This window comes from Macaca mulatta, chromosome 15, assembly GCF_049350105.2.
Source record: "Macaca mulatta isolate MMU2019108-1 chromosome 15, T2T-MMU8v2.0, whole genome shotgun sequence".
Taxonomy (NCBI): Eukaryota; Metazoa; Chordata; class Mammalia; order Primates; family Cercopithecidae; genus Macaca; species Macaca mulatta.
In genome coordinates this window covers 13,093,676-13,108,120 of record NC_133420.1, presented here as the reverse complement: position 1 = coordinate 13,108,120, position 14,445 = coordinate 13,093,676, and the positions used below count along the sequence as shown (strand labels likewise).

The 14,445-nt window shown below is 47.0% G+C and overlaps 1 long non-coding RNA gene across 1 annotated transcript; it reads right to left on the bottom strand.

Annotated features, from left to right (window-relative positions):
- Nucleotides 1-11,026: 11,026 nt before the first annotated feature.
- On the bottom strand, nucleotides 11,027-13,372 carry LOC114675990 (uncharacterized). The gene is made up of 2 exons (XR_003726823.2): nucleotides 12,908-13,372; nucleotides 11,027-12,726 (listed from the first exon to the last, which is right to left on the bottom strand). It is a non-coding gene; the product is annotated as an uncharacterized LOC114675990 (long non-coding RNA).
- Between the last annotated feature and the right edge of the window lie 1,073 nt (nucleotides 13,373-14,445).

The window sequence follows — 14,445 nt, the reverse complement described above, 5'->3', positions numbered from 1 at the left end:
GTGATGTATGTGCATATGTGTGCATGTATGTGTACCTATGCACACATGTGTACACGTGCATGCACGTGTGCACGTGCATACACGTGTATGTGTGTGCATATATGTACACGTGTGTGTACATGTGTAGGTATGTGTATGCATGTGTATGCATGTGTGGGCGCACAGACATACCTTTCCCTTTCATACAAGCTGTTTTGAGTATTGCTGTTAGGCAGTGATAACTTTCCGTTTCCTCAGTCAGAAAATGGGTAGCTCATCATTAATAAAGATGAGCATTCAATATCAGGAATCCCTAAAGACAATTGAAATTGTCATATTAAATAAATAAATTCCAAAGCAAAGATAGTGTTCTGTACTATGTGTTCACATTGAATTTTCTTATAAAAATTGGTGTGAATGTTTCCCACTTATTGGAAATCACATGACTAGTTTAAGCCAAAACGTGGAATATTAATTCTGTCTTCAGATCACTTTTGCGTATTTATGATTGATCTGTTCTGCTGTTCTGGAAGCTCTGAAAGCCACTCTGACTTACCCTAGCTGGTGCCACGTTGTGAGAATTCAGGGAAACGAGGTGTCTGCCAGTTTCAGTATTTTAGATCTCAAGCTGCCTCTTTTCTGATCATAAACCAGCCTTCAAGACAGACACAGTGTGACTTGCAGTGGATTATATCAGTTTTATTTTCTGTGGCTGAATCGCCACTCTACATTGTGAATTAATGTTATTTTTCAGATCGTTTTCATAACACAGGGAGGTTCTCCAGTGTTGAGTGCAGCTTCAGTGAAAGCACTAACACTGTTACTACGGACTTCAACAGACTTGTTTTCTGAGGTGATAACCCTGGAGTCAGGCATTCAGTGTCCGTCCATCACTTCACTTGGTTCCGAGTTCTCAGTCCCCTCCCGCTCTCCTCCCCCTGCACCCTTACATCCGTCTTACCTTCTTTTTGACTCATAGGTCCTCCGCAGATGGTGTGTTGGGGGCAGGTGTCTGCTGTGAATCTTCCATAACCTTGGGAGAGAACTTTTTCTTTGGAGCAATACCCCTCTCAATAAACTTTCAGTAGCCCGAGTATCATCTGTCGTGTGAACTATTTGTGGAAAGTGTTTAGCATTTTTCCTTGGATTTTGGCCGATCTTTCTCCACCTGCCAGTTTCTTTTCAGTTTGCCGTGTCTGTACCCTCACCAACCCCGTTCCAGCCCTGGTTCCGTGTGAAGTAATTGAAGCAGAGCTCTGTAGATGAGAGAGTGTGTGTTGCCCCCCGAGTTCCCTTCCTGGCCTCTGAGTGTGGGTTGTGTTTTGTTCCGAGGGACGACTCTGAGGCTCCTGGCCCCTGTTTTGGAGCACCCCACACCAAAGTGGGTGTAAAATGAAAACTGGGTTTATGCTGTATTATTATAATTCATAGAGCAGATGATAAAAATGCTTGAATCTGAACAGCAGCTGAAAATGAGGACATGGTACCAGTTTGGATGTTGGACGACCTTCTTGAAAAAACTCATCATACTTTAGAAACCGCGCATGTACTGTTTTCTATTTCATACTTAGAATCTATACAGTGTGTGTTGTATGAATGTGTTGTGTGAGTGTGTTGTGTTGTATGTGAGTTGCATGGGTTGTATGTGTGTTGTATGTGCATATTGTGTTGAGTTGCATTTATTGTATATTTGAGTGTTGTGTGTTGTATGAGTGTGTTGTACATGTATTTGTGAGCTGTATGTTTTGTATGTTGTATGAATGTTATGTGTTATGTGTATGTGTATGCTGTATATGAGTTGCATGTATTGTGTGTATGTTGTGTGAGTGTTGTGTGTTGTATGAGTGTGTTGTACGTGTGTTTGTGAGTTGCACGTGTTGTGCGTTGTATAAGTGTTGTGTGTTGTGAGTGCATGTTTTGTTGTGCGTGAGTTGCATTTCTTGCATGTGTTGTATGAGTGTATTGTATGTGTATGTTGTGTTGTGGGTACTTGAATGTTGCGTTGAGTTGCGTGTGTTGTGTGTGCTGTAGGAGAATGTTGTGTTGAACGTGAGTTGCATGTGTTGTACGTGAGCTGTATGAGTCGGTTGTATGTGTATGTGGTGAGTTGCATGTATTGTGTGTATGTTGTGTGAGTGTTGTGTATGCATGTTGTGTTGTGAGTTGCATGTGTTGTGTGCTATATGAGTGTTGTGTGTCGTATGAGTGTGTTGTATGTGCATGTTGTATGTGAGTTGTGTGTTGTGTGTGCTGTATGAGTGCATAGTACGTGCGTGTTGTGTTGTATGTGAGTTACGTGTGCTGTATGTGTGTATGAGTGTGTTGTACGTACATGTTGTGTTGTGAGTTGCATGTATTGGTTATGTGTTGCCTGAGTGTTATAAATGCATATTGTGTTGTGAGTTGCATGTATTGGGTATGTGTTGTATAGGTTGTGTGTGTTTGTGTGCATCGTGTGTTGTCAGTGTTGTATAAACGCATTGTACATGTGTGTTGTGTTGTTTGTGAGTTGCATGTTGTCAGTGTGTGCCGTGTGAGAGGCGGGGCATCCACATGACTGCTCCTCAGCGAGTCCTGCCTTGCAGCCCCTTCCGAGCTTGTATCCTCTGGAGCAGCCTAGAAGCAGCAGCATGTTTGTCTCTGCCCCTCCCCAGGAGGCCTCCGCCAGGTCCTGCGCTCAGCCCGCCACTGGGTGGCCTCTCTTGTGTCTCTTGTCTCTCTCATCGTCCTCTTGCGCCTCCTCCTTCTCGGGACCTGCATCCTTCCTCTGTGCTCCCTGGCAAGCCACACCTGGGACTTGGGAGTTCAGGCTCTCCCCGAAGCCGTTTGCCCCTTTCTGAAGAGCGCCCCCCTTGACTGGCCGTGAGCAGCTGGAGTGGATTGCAGGGAAGGGAGGTGGGTGTTCCTGTAGAGACGTTGGGGTCTTACCTGGGGCGAACGGACCTGCGCTGGGCAGGCCGCCCTCCTGAGGAAGGGGATGGGGCAGGAGGAGCCTCTCGTGGACAAGGGGCCCAGCTCCGGCCCTCCATCCCTCTATCCCAATCTGTTGTGAGGGAGGGCGAGGTCCTAGGTGATTTCTATGCAGATCTTCAATTATCCAGGCTGTGAATCAAATACTTCTGTTTTTAAGATCAGAGGAAATCTCCTTTTGTTTGACTGCTTTTTATTTTATTTTATTTTATTTTGTTTTATTTTACTTTTTTTGAGAAGGTGTTGCCCAGGCTGCAGTGCGGTGGTGTGATCTCGGCTCACTGCAATCTCCACCTCCCGGGTTCAAGCGATTCTCCTGCCTCAGCCTCCTAAGTAGCTGGGATTACAGGTGCCCGCCACCACATACGGGTAATTTTTGCATTTTTAGTAGAGATGGGGTTTCACCATGTTGGCCAGGCTGGTCTCGAACTCCTGGCATCAAGTTATCCACCCACCTCAGCCTTCCAAGGAGTTGGGATTACAGGCGTGAGCCACCGCGCCTGGTCCGTCTGCCTCTTAGTTAGAACCTGTATATTTAATGTTTTAAATATCACTTTTCCGGGTCAGAACGAAAAAGAATAGTGTTTCTTTTTCGTAGTGTTGCTATGAATGTCCTTTACGATTAGGAGACTGGGCTGGCTGCCCACTGGAGAGTGGCATCACTGGGTCACGGTCACCGTCTGCCCCAGCAGGGTCCAGAGTGTTTAGAGTCTTTCCTGGGCATAGACACCCTTTTGTCTGACGTTCAGATAAAACCAATCACCATATTCAGTTAATCAAAGAGGTCAGAGCTGGGAACGGTTAGTGCACATCCACCTCTCCCGAGAATGTTCGCGCCTCTTCCACGCGGGGCTAGGCTGCTGCTGAGCGTGGTTCTACTGGCTGTGGGTGTGGCCTCTTTCCTCCACCACAGCCATCGCAGGCCTGCCACAGTTTTGATTCTTCTAGAAGAGAATAGGCAACACAAGAGAAACAAGATATGTTAGATTTGAAACCTTTAAAAATTATTTCCTCAAACATAGCGTATATTTTTTGCCCATACCTAATTTGATAGCAATTTAGAAAAGATTAAAATGAAAAAAAATTTTCTCCTCTATTAAATCTTTGAAAGGCATCCAACTTAGTTTTCATACAATTATTGTCTCTTTGGAGTCATACTTTATTGGTTTCAGTGATGTGTAACAAGTGCACCGGCATACACAGATTTACGAGCAAACAGCTGCTTCATGATTATAGTTCAGCTCGCGGGGCGCAGTTGTGGGGGTGCAGCCTGCGCCTGCCTGTGCGCCAATAGGGCTGGTCACCTTGAGCATCTGGGAGTGTCTGGGTAAGTGAGGTCTGGGCAAGGCAGCATCCACACACCTGCGTAGTTCTCACTTTGTCCACGTTATCCCGCAATGCCACAAAATTATCAAGTAAGTGTTCTCCAAGCGCATGTTCAGTTAGTGTTTGGAAAGTGCATAGGTAGCTCATACAGCACCTTCAGGAGGAGCTAGGAACCCAGGAATGAGAGCAGGTGTGAGGCCTGTACTCTCTTTGCATAGATAAAATATGCGTGTGCCTATCTGAGACCAGAAAGTTAGATTGAGGCCAGAATGTGGAAGTCCTTACCTGTGGGATACTAGGGAGCCACTGAGGGTTTCGGAGAGAATCGCCTCTGATGTGCGGCATGCCGTGGAGCCGGGGGGACAGAGCAGACTCATGCAGGGCACTTGCCGTGGGGAGAGGAGGAGAGAAGGCAGCCAGTGAGCTGAGCGATTCGGTGCCTGTGTCAGGAGGGGAAGAGGGAGTGCAGGAAGGCGGAAGAAGCTGCGAGTCTGCACCCCGAGGTCGGCGTTGCACTTTGCCAGAAATCAGGAGAAGCAAATGTGGACCTGACTCGGAGATACTTACAGACACCAGTGCAAGCTGCGAGTTTGGAAATACAGGAGGAGGCTTGGGGAAAATCTGGAGCAGGGTGCATTTGGGAGCCTCTTAGGTAGAAGTGCAGGTCAAGTAGCCAGAGTGTGAGGCGTGCATGTCTGGAGAGAGGAGGCCAAAGGAAAGCCCACATTTGGAAATGGAGGAAGTGTTGGGAGACCCAGAAAAGGTCCTGCTGAGTCCAGAGAAGAGCTGGATGGCGCAGTTCACTAAAGCCCAGAGCCGAGAGTTTCCAGGAGAAAGTCTCAAGCGTTGCTGAAAACCAGGGGGCAGGACTCCAGTTGGAGCCTGCGAGGGGAGCATGGGAGCCCTGATCCCTGAGAGCAGCCAGAGCCTGGGGTTCTCGCGGAAGTGGGTGGGAAGTGCAGGTAGCAGGTGGAGATGGTCCTTCAAGGCCTGGTGCTTCACACGGGCAGCCAGCCGTGGACCAAGACACAGCTGGAGAGGGACCTGAACCCAGAGCGTCTCCAGGTGAAGCAGGGAGCCGGGAAGGGCAAAGGTATCCGGAAGAAAGCGGGCAGGCATGGAGCCAGGTCCCCAGGGAGGCAGCAGTCTTCTTTCTCTGTTCATGGACTGGTTGTTGGCTATTTTGAGTTCTCAAAGTCATCCACTCGGTGCGGTCCAGAGAAAGTTCCCAGGGGTCTCAAGGCCGGAGCAGGCCTTGTACTTTTCGGAACACGGTGTGTGTTGACTCAGGGTTACCGTCAATGGCTAATTCTAGCGTGTCTTTTGTTGAAGTCTGCAGAAGAGCCTCAACCGGCACCAGCTTTTGAAGAACTTATAAAACTTGTGTTCTAATTCTGGTATTTTTGCCTGAAATGCCTCGTATATTTTTGGCTAGGTGTTCTTAGCCCTTGTGTTACGGCATTTGGAGCTCTGTATTTTTGTGATGTGCTAGCTGTGAGGATGTTGAAAATTAGATTCCTAGAAATCAGGTTATAGGAGCTCTCGGCCACGCTTCGTGGGTTATGTTTTGACCCCTCATAGTGGATCCCGTTGCGGTGGCTCTTCTTAGTATTTATGGAACACCTGACTCGTGATGCTAGGAGAATGTGATATGTTTTCTTTGTAAGTCTAAAGTCTAATGACCTTGTAGAGTCTTTATACCCATCTCTTATAAATCAGCTTTAATATACTTGAAAATATCCTCATTGTGCCCTTGAAAAGCAGGTGCACATTTTAAAAGTCATCCTTTTAAAATCCGTTTCTGCAGCCTGTGCCCTTTGTCTGCTTTGTTTCCTTCATTGCAACATCATGAAACAGGGACAAGGGCTAGAATCTCTGTTTCATACTCAGAGCTGAACTGTGCTGAGTGACCTGCTATGCTGACGTCTGTTTCTGTCGTGAGAGGGAACCCAGGCCTCTTGACTTTTCCTTTTGTACATTTTCAAAAAGAATATTTTTTCCTCTCTTGAGTCCATTCCATTGTGGGATTCTCTCCTAAGACTGTTTCTTTGCCTTCCATTTTGACAAATATGATTTAGTTTCCGAGATGATGAAGGGGCAGTGAAAAGGCCTGGGAAAGAGAAAGCAGGAAGAGAAGGAATTATCTCATGATTTTAGTCAGAAGGAAATCACTCAGACAGAAACGCTATTACAAGTGGGTCAGATCCCAGGAAGTGGGATTGAATAAGTGACATGGTATCGCACAACTCTGTTTTACATTCTTGCTGTTGCCAGGGGTAACGAAAAGAACGAGTATATTCATTCCGAGGTCAAATATATATCTTTGCTGACTCTGACTACAATTAGCAGAATTCGTTCAGTTCAAATTTGAGAAAACCTTTACAGAAGAGGGTCTTCGTGCACGTGTGCCTATTTCTATTTATATGTTCACGCGTATTGGAGTATAAATGTGTGTGTGCTGCGTGTGAGACCTCATTATTTGAAACAAGAAATGTGCAGTAGAGCTTATATATTTCGAGAAGGTACATTTGGGGGATAAATCACTTTGTTTAGAATTGAATAATGGGATCTTTGAGGGGTATATATATATGTATGTGTGTTTGCATTTATGTGTATGAAAGTGTGTATTGCATGTATATGTGTTGTGCATGTATGTGTGCCTTTGTGTGTAATGTACCTGTGCATGCATGTGTATATGTGTGCATGTGTATTTGTGTTGCATGTATGTGTGTGCATGTGTTACATGTTTAGGCACAACTGCCCATATGTGCAAGTAGGCATGCATGGATGCTCGTGTGTGTATAGTTATACATGTATATTTGTGCATGTTATGCCTACGTATTTACATATGTATGTGTGTCAGAATTTGTATGTATATGCATATGTGTTTGAGTGTTGTGCGTATGCTTGTGTGTGTTTGAGTGTTGTGTGTATGTGTATGCATGTGTTATGTGTTGGTATTATGTGATTATGTGAATGGGTGTGCATGTGTGAATGTATGTATTGCATGTAGGTGTGCGGTGCATGTGTATTGTGTGTCAGATATGTGTCTGTGCATGCGTGCATGTGCATATTTGATTTGTGGGTCCTCTCTGGGAGGGGCATGTTCCTGGAGACAGTGCATGGGATCCTCCGCTGTCCTCTCAGGGAGAGAGACATTGTGAAAGTTCGAGCCATTAGGTAAACATGCCTGATGTTCTATAAAATATATATTTATACCCCTGGGATTAAATATATGTTAAATGGGTGCAAAGGTGTTATACTGCATTAAAAGTCATGTTAGTACTTCCTGGTTAAAGGGTTTGTGAATGATTTCCTGTACATGGGACATAATACACCACACAGAATTACAGCGGGTCAATGGTATTTTCCAGGAGGTCTGGCTTATGATTGGTATTTCTAGTTGTAGACATGCAGGCTGAGCTTTGCTGGACTTAGAGGAGGGTCATTGGCTCTGCCCACTGAATGATACCAGCCTCTGGTATCCTTGTTCTTCCTTGTTCTGTCGGCTTTATCCAGAGCTGGGACAGCTGCTCTCAGACGCATTTTAGTTTTCTCTCCATGAAAATCTGCAGCATTTGTTAGCAGTCCAGTAGCAGACCGAGTGGCAGGTCCAGGGGCAGGTCCAGGGGCAGGTCCAGCGTCAGGTCCAGCATCAGGTCCAGCGGCAGGTCCAGCATCAGGTCCAGGGACAGGTCCAGCGGCAGGTCCAGCGTCAGGTCCAGGGGCAGGTCCAGCGGCAGGTCCAGTGTCAGGTCCAGTGTCAGGTCCAGCGGCAGGTCCAGCCAACTTTCCACATGGCCCATGTGAAAATGTACCCTCTCCCTTCCATTTTTTAAAGCAGTAGTTATTAGTAGAGCCTACTGCCATTTCTCCCTGACGTCCTCATAGTGGATGGTAAGCATTTGCTTTATTAAAGCGAAGTTCCATGCTCTTTGTGCTAAGTCTCCTCTGCCTTTCTGTGAGAGGCTAGAATTGGGATCGACCCTCAACTGTGCCAGAGCCTTGGTACCTGTCTCAGTTCTGGACTCTACTCTGTGCTTGTTACCTTCCATCCACCAATAGCCGTCTGTCTTCCTGTCACTCCTTCAACACGGAGTCCAGCAGTGTGCACACAGGTGAGTGTGTGTGAATGCTGGTTTTATAGGATCTTATCGGGATCTTAGTCATCTTTTCACTAGGAAACCAGACACTGCAAAGGACTTACAGAAAAGCCCAAAGAAGCCGTATCAATAGAATCATAGAGACAGAATTCTATAACCATAGGAAATGGCATTGATTATCATGAAATGTGCATTTATGTGAGGCATAGTAAAATATCACATTTCTTACTGGGTAAGAGCTTGGAAAAGAGATTATGAAAGTAATACTGACTCTACTCTTGTATCGTGGAACATGGTAAAATGATGCAAGATATTGTATTGCATAGAATAGAACAAACAGAATAGAATTATATAGAGTAGTGCAGAATAGAACAAATAGTATAATGTTATATAGGGTAGCATAGAATAGAAGAAACAGTGTAACATTATGTAGTATAGTATACAATAGGACAAATAGTATTACATGGTCTAGAATAGAACAAGTGGGATAGTATTGTAGAGTATACAGTTGAACTAATGACGTAGTATTGCATAGCATAATACAGTCTAGATTAGAACACACAGCACAGTATTAATATTACATAGTATGGTGTGGAATAGTAGAGTCGCATGGCACAGAACTGAGAGGATAGTGCTCTGTAGCACTGATGCAGGAGTTTTGCTCTTTAGCTCAGCTGGGTCCAGGTTCTTGTCTCATGACCGGGAAGAAACAGGCACGGGGGCATTGAAGAGTGAGTGCAGTGGAACTTATTAAGCTAAAAGTTAAGCTCTCAGCGAAAAGAGGGGTCCTGAGAGCAGGTTGCTGGTCGCCCCCTTCCCAGTTGACTACAAGGGCTTTTATATAGAAGCTGATGTCTAAGGAGCAAATTTCTGGTGGCTCCACCCCATTTCCCCGTGTGCATGGGGACCCTTAGTCTGCTGTGAGCATGTTTAGGCGAGACCCCCGTGCAAGTCCCCATATCTGCACAAAACATGGGCTGGAGGCTGTCTGGGACCCTTCCCTTACTATCTGCCTAAAGCAAGCTGGCTAACTGCTTTCCGTATAGAAGAAAGTAGAATAGAATAGAACAGATAGTACAGTATTTTATAGTATAGAATGAAGCTGTAGTATTGTATCGTAGAGAATGGAATAGTATAGAATAGAACAAACAGATCGTACTAGTGTATTATAGAATAGTAGCCTCGCGCAGCACGGAGCAGTGTTGTGCTCCCTATGTACACAGCGTAACCACCAGGAGAGCGTTCTTCAGTGGGGCGTCACTGGCCCTTCATATTTCCTTGGTTCTGCGGAAATGAGGAGAGGGAATTAAGAGAGGGGGAGGAGGTTGGCTTTCTTACTTTTAAGGCGCTCATTACTTCTTGGGGATCATTTGATGCTCCCCTTTGGTAGTATTCTGTGAAGCAGTCTCTGTACTCTGTGTGGGGTGAAATGTGGGGCAGTCTGTGGACTCTGTGTAGGGTGAAATGTGAAGCAGTCCGTGGACTCTGTAGGGTGAAATGTGAAGAAGTCTGTGGACTCTGTGGGTGAAATGTGGAGCAATCTGTGGACTCTGTGTAGGGTGAAATGTGGGGCAGTCTGTGGACTCTGTGTAAGGTGAAACATGAAGCAGTTGAGAAAGGATGAAGTTAGAAGTAGCTCAGCAGAGATGCACCAACTCTTAACTGGGAGACTGTGGAGCAGTCTGTGGACTCTGTGTAGGGTGAAATGAGGTGTTTTATGTAAATAGTTGTCTCATACCTGGCACATGGCAGAGCCTCCGTGGATCTTGCCGTCATGAACCCTCTGATAACTTCTCTACAGTGCCCTCCACACTATGAGTACCATACATTGTGGGAAGTCCCGGCCTTTTCAAAGGCTTGGTTTCATTTTAACAAAATTGGAATGCCCTGCATATTTGGAATGGCCAGATCATCCTGCACTTTTGACTTCACCTGTCCAGCTGGGTACACCTCCCTGCGTGCTGCCAAGGTTTACGGTGGAATTCCCTGATGCCACTATCCTCACTGCCTGCACCTGAATCTGCTGTGGGGTCATTTCCTTATTGGACTTGTCTGGGGACCTCCTGAGGGGTGGATGGGTCAGGACTGGGTTATCTGGGGAAGGTGTTCACAGCATTCCTGTTTGCAGTCTGTGTCCCTGTTGGAAGAGATGCTCTTAGCACATCCGTTAATCCAGACGTGATTAGCAAGGGGTGTCTCTCCCAGGTAAGAGTTGGTGCATCTCTGCTGAGCTACTTCTGACTTCATCCTTTGTCAAGTCTGTTACAAAGAGAACTTTGGTTTCTCAAGGTTTAAGAATTAATGTCAAAGAGCAATTTAGTGTTCTTTTTGAGTCGCCACCCTTGCTGTGGACGATTCGTGAGTCCTTGCTGGTCAGGGCCACAGCACAATCGGTGGGCCGTCTGTTCCCCACCCTGGTGGATACTTTCTCACCCAAAGAAATGTATTCTGTTAACATGCCTCAATTAGAATATTTTCGTAAGAGACAGAGTTATGGCTCTTGTTTTAATTTGTAATAGATGATTACTGTAGCAGGGTCAAGGTTGAGACTTGCAGTGTAGCTCATGGAAAACATTGATTAGAAACACCCAAAATATATCACCACCTTTGTTGCTGCAGCTCCAAGGGACTAGGAATGCATATATATATTTTTCTTTTGTTATTATTTATTATTTTTATTTTTGAGACAGAGTCTTGCTCTGTCACCCAGGCTGGATTGCAGTGGCATAATCTCAGCTCACTGTAACCTCTGCTTCCAGGGTTCAAGAGAATCTTGTGTCTCAGCCTCCCGAGTAGCTGGGATTACAAGTGCCTGCCACCATGCCCAGCTAACTTTTGTATTTTTAGTAGAGACAAGGGTCTCACCGTGTTGGCCAGGCTGGTCTTGAACTCCTGACCTCAAGTGATCTGCCAACCTTGGCCTCCCAAAGTGCTGGCATTGCACACATGAGCCACTGTGCCTGGCCGCCATGACCATTTTAAATGTGGCACTGAATATCTGCCCTTTTTTTTTTTTTTTTTTAAGAGGTGCAGATGTCACCCCTCACACCTCTATTCTGGGGCTGGCCTGGGCTGGCCAGCAGGGTTCCCAGGCTCGAGGCCATGTCTGAAGTGTTGTTGGACAATGTGGATCTGTGACCCTTGGTCTTTGGGGACGTGGGGCACCCCAAGACACCCACAGTCTTGTGAGGGTTTACGGCTCCGTGTGTGGCTGCTGTGAGGCAGCTTTGGGCGGGGAGGAAGGAGAGCAGAGCCCATCTGTCCTGGTGCGGAAAATGCCCAAGAAAGTAAAGAAATGGTACAAAAAAATCATCATCTGCCCTGGTGCCATTTCTGTTAAAAAAAGAAAAGAAAAATTCACTCTGAATGTGGTTCTGTGCATGAGGAGGATAGAAAATACCTGGAAAGATGCACAAAGTGTTCTTAAGGGGTCAGCGCCGGGAAGTGGGATGGGAGGCTTGGGAGTGTGTGGAAAGGAGGATGCGACATATTTTATTCTAGTCTATTTGGTAGAGCGAGTGAGGAAAGTGAAGTTTGAGTGATCCCAGCAGCTCGGCCTGGCCATGGGTAGATCCCAGCGTGTCCCGCCTCCCGCCTGCAGCTGCAGCTCTATTTCTCAGTCACAGATGAGACAGGTGGCCTGAGGCTGTGGGCGGAGGAGGGGCAACTTGGTGTCCCCAGCAAGTGAGTGTCCAGGCTGCTCTTGGGCCAGCGTGAGGGAAGGGGCGGAGGAGAGCTGGGAGGGTGCACAGTGCGTCCCCCTCCCCTGCCCTGGGACTGAGGTGAGCCCAGGCTGCTGTCAGGATGGAGGAAGATGCCCTCAGGACGGAGGAAGAGGCCGGTGGAGTTTGGTCAGCAGCCAGTGTGGTCTTTCCCACAGGGGATACGCAGTGCACCAACTCGCAGGAAAAAACTCTGCTTTAGTTTTTAAATTTTGCTCATTCTGTTTATCGTGCTGGTCATGGTAAGATCTGGATATTGTTGGTAGGAATCAGTGTCAATTGCATACAGTTGACTCTTGTCCAACACAAGCTTGAGCTTTGCGGGTCAACTTATAGGTGGATTTTTTCAACCAAACTCAGGGAGAAAATACAGTGTTCTGCTACGTGAAACTCATGTCAGAGGGCTGATTCTTTGTACACGCAGAAAATACAGTGTTCCTGCCATGTGAAACGCGTGTCAGAGGGCCGAGTCTTTGTACACGCAGGTTCAGCAGGTCCACCTGTGCGGTTTGAATGTGCCTGGATTTGGTGTCCATGGGGTCCTGGAACCGACTTTCTGAGTCCAGCGAGGTTGGCCCCGGGATCGACTCCTTGAGGACAGCGAGGCTGGCCCCGGGACCGGCTCCCTGAGGACAGCGAGGCTGTTTCTAGTAGCAGGTGGTTTATTTTGTGTTTTCCCCCTGGCTCCACACCCCGTTCTCAGAGACACGGCTGTCACAGGGGGACCAGCTGGGGCAGGGGAAGAGTGGAGGGCACCTGGTAGAAGTGGCCATGGGCTCTCTTAGGAACGATAACGATGGCACCTACCGTAGACGAAGATGTTGTTGGTCTGCACTCTTCTCGTGTTGGTCTGGGGCATGCAGTGGCCGTGGGCTGGTGTGATCCACAGCCCCGGTGTGGGGCATGCAGTGGCTTTGGGCTGGTGTGGTCCACAGCTCCGGGGTCCGTGGTCCCTGACCCTGAAATCCCTTCCGGTGCTGTGTCACCTTGGGCAAACTGTCTCCTGAGGGGAAGGGAACAGGGAACAGCCCTCCCCGCATGGCCTCCCCAGCACCACCCACTCCCAGGACCTCCAGTGTTGAACCTGCTGGGGGTTCCTTTCTCCTGGGGGGACCTTGTCCCAACAAGAGGACTCCATGGGCTGCAGGAGGTGTCGAGCTATTTTCTCTCCTGGAACTGGGTTGCTGGTAGCTCCCAGATGCAGGAGGAAAGGCTCAGAAGTGCCTTCATAATAAGGAGTTGTTGACGTGAACTTTGGACGGCAAACACTGCTTACATTTCCTTTTCCGTTTTGATGCGTTAATGGTGTGTGGCAACACCGTGACACACGGGGATGCGGGTGATAGGTGACCACTCCCGCAAGGGGGCCGTGCACCTGTTTGATAATAAGAAGGCATGCTTCTCTTACTGCAAATAAAACTTTTAATGGTTTTTCTGCCAGAAAGACCCTGTCCTTTATGCAGGATACATAGAGGATCATTTGGCAAAGGATTGGGGATTTGGGGTTAAACTAAAAACAAATTAATTTCATTTTATAGCACTCTGAACCCATTTGAGTTAATTATTCATTGAGAATTTGAATAGCACTCACTGTTCTGACTTCCAATTTCCCCCTAATGAACAGCATTTGCTGTAACATGACAAAACCCTGAGTCTTAGAGTTACTGGGTAATGTGGAAAAAGTCAAAGTTGGTTCTCTGTTGTTTTGCTTTAAGGAAATGATATTATTTTGCAGCCACTTAGTTTTCTCCTTTCCAATAAGAAAAATTGCTTTCTTACTACCTGACAATTCGTGAAGGTCAAGGGGACACAGGCTGCAGTGCATTAAAAGCCACCATCAAACGTGGACGTGGACCGAGTTTTCCCCTGTTCTCTCCCACCATCAAATGTGGAGGTGGACTCAGTTTCCCCCGGTCTCGCCCATCATCAAATGTGGACGTTGACCCAGTTTCCCCGTGTTCTCGCCCATCATCAAATGTGGACGTGGATCCAGCTTCCTCCTGTTCTGGCTAACCATCAAATGTGGACTTGAACACACTTTCCCTCTGTTCTTGCCCACCATCAAATGTGGACACGGATTCAGTTTCCCTCTGTTCTTGCCCACCATCAAATAGAGATGTCACCTAGTTACCTTCTGTTCTCACCCACCATCAAATGTGGATGTGGACCCAATTTCCTTCTGTTCTCGCCCACCATCAAATGTGGACATGGACTCAGTTTCCCTCTGTTCGTGCCTACCTTGCCACCATGGCTCATTTCATAATCACTCAGGAAAGGAAGAAACATTATTTTTAATAGGCATGAAGGCAGTTGTTCTTAACCTAAGGAGCAGGACATAATTCCAG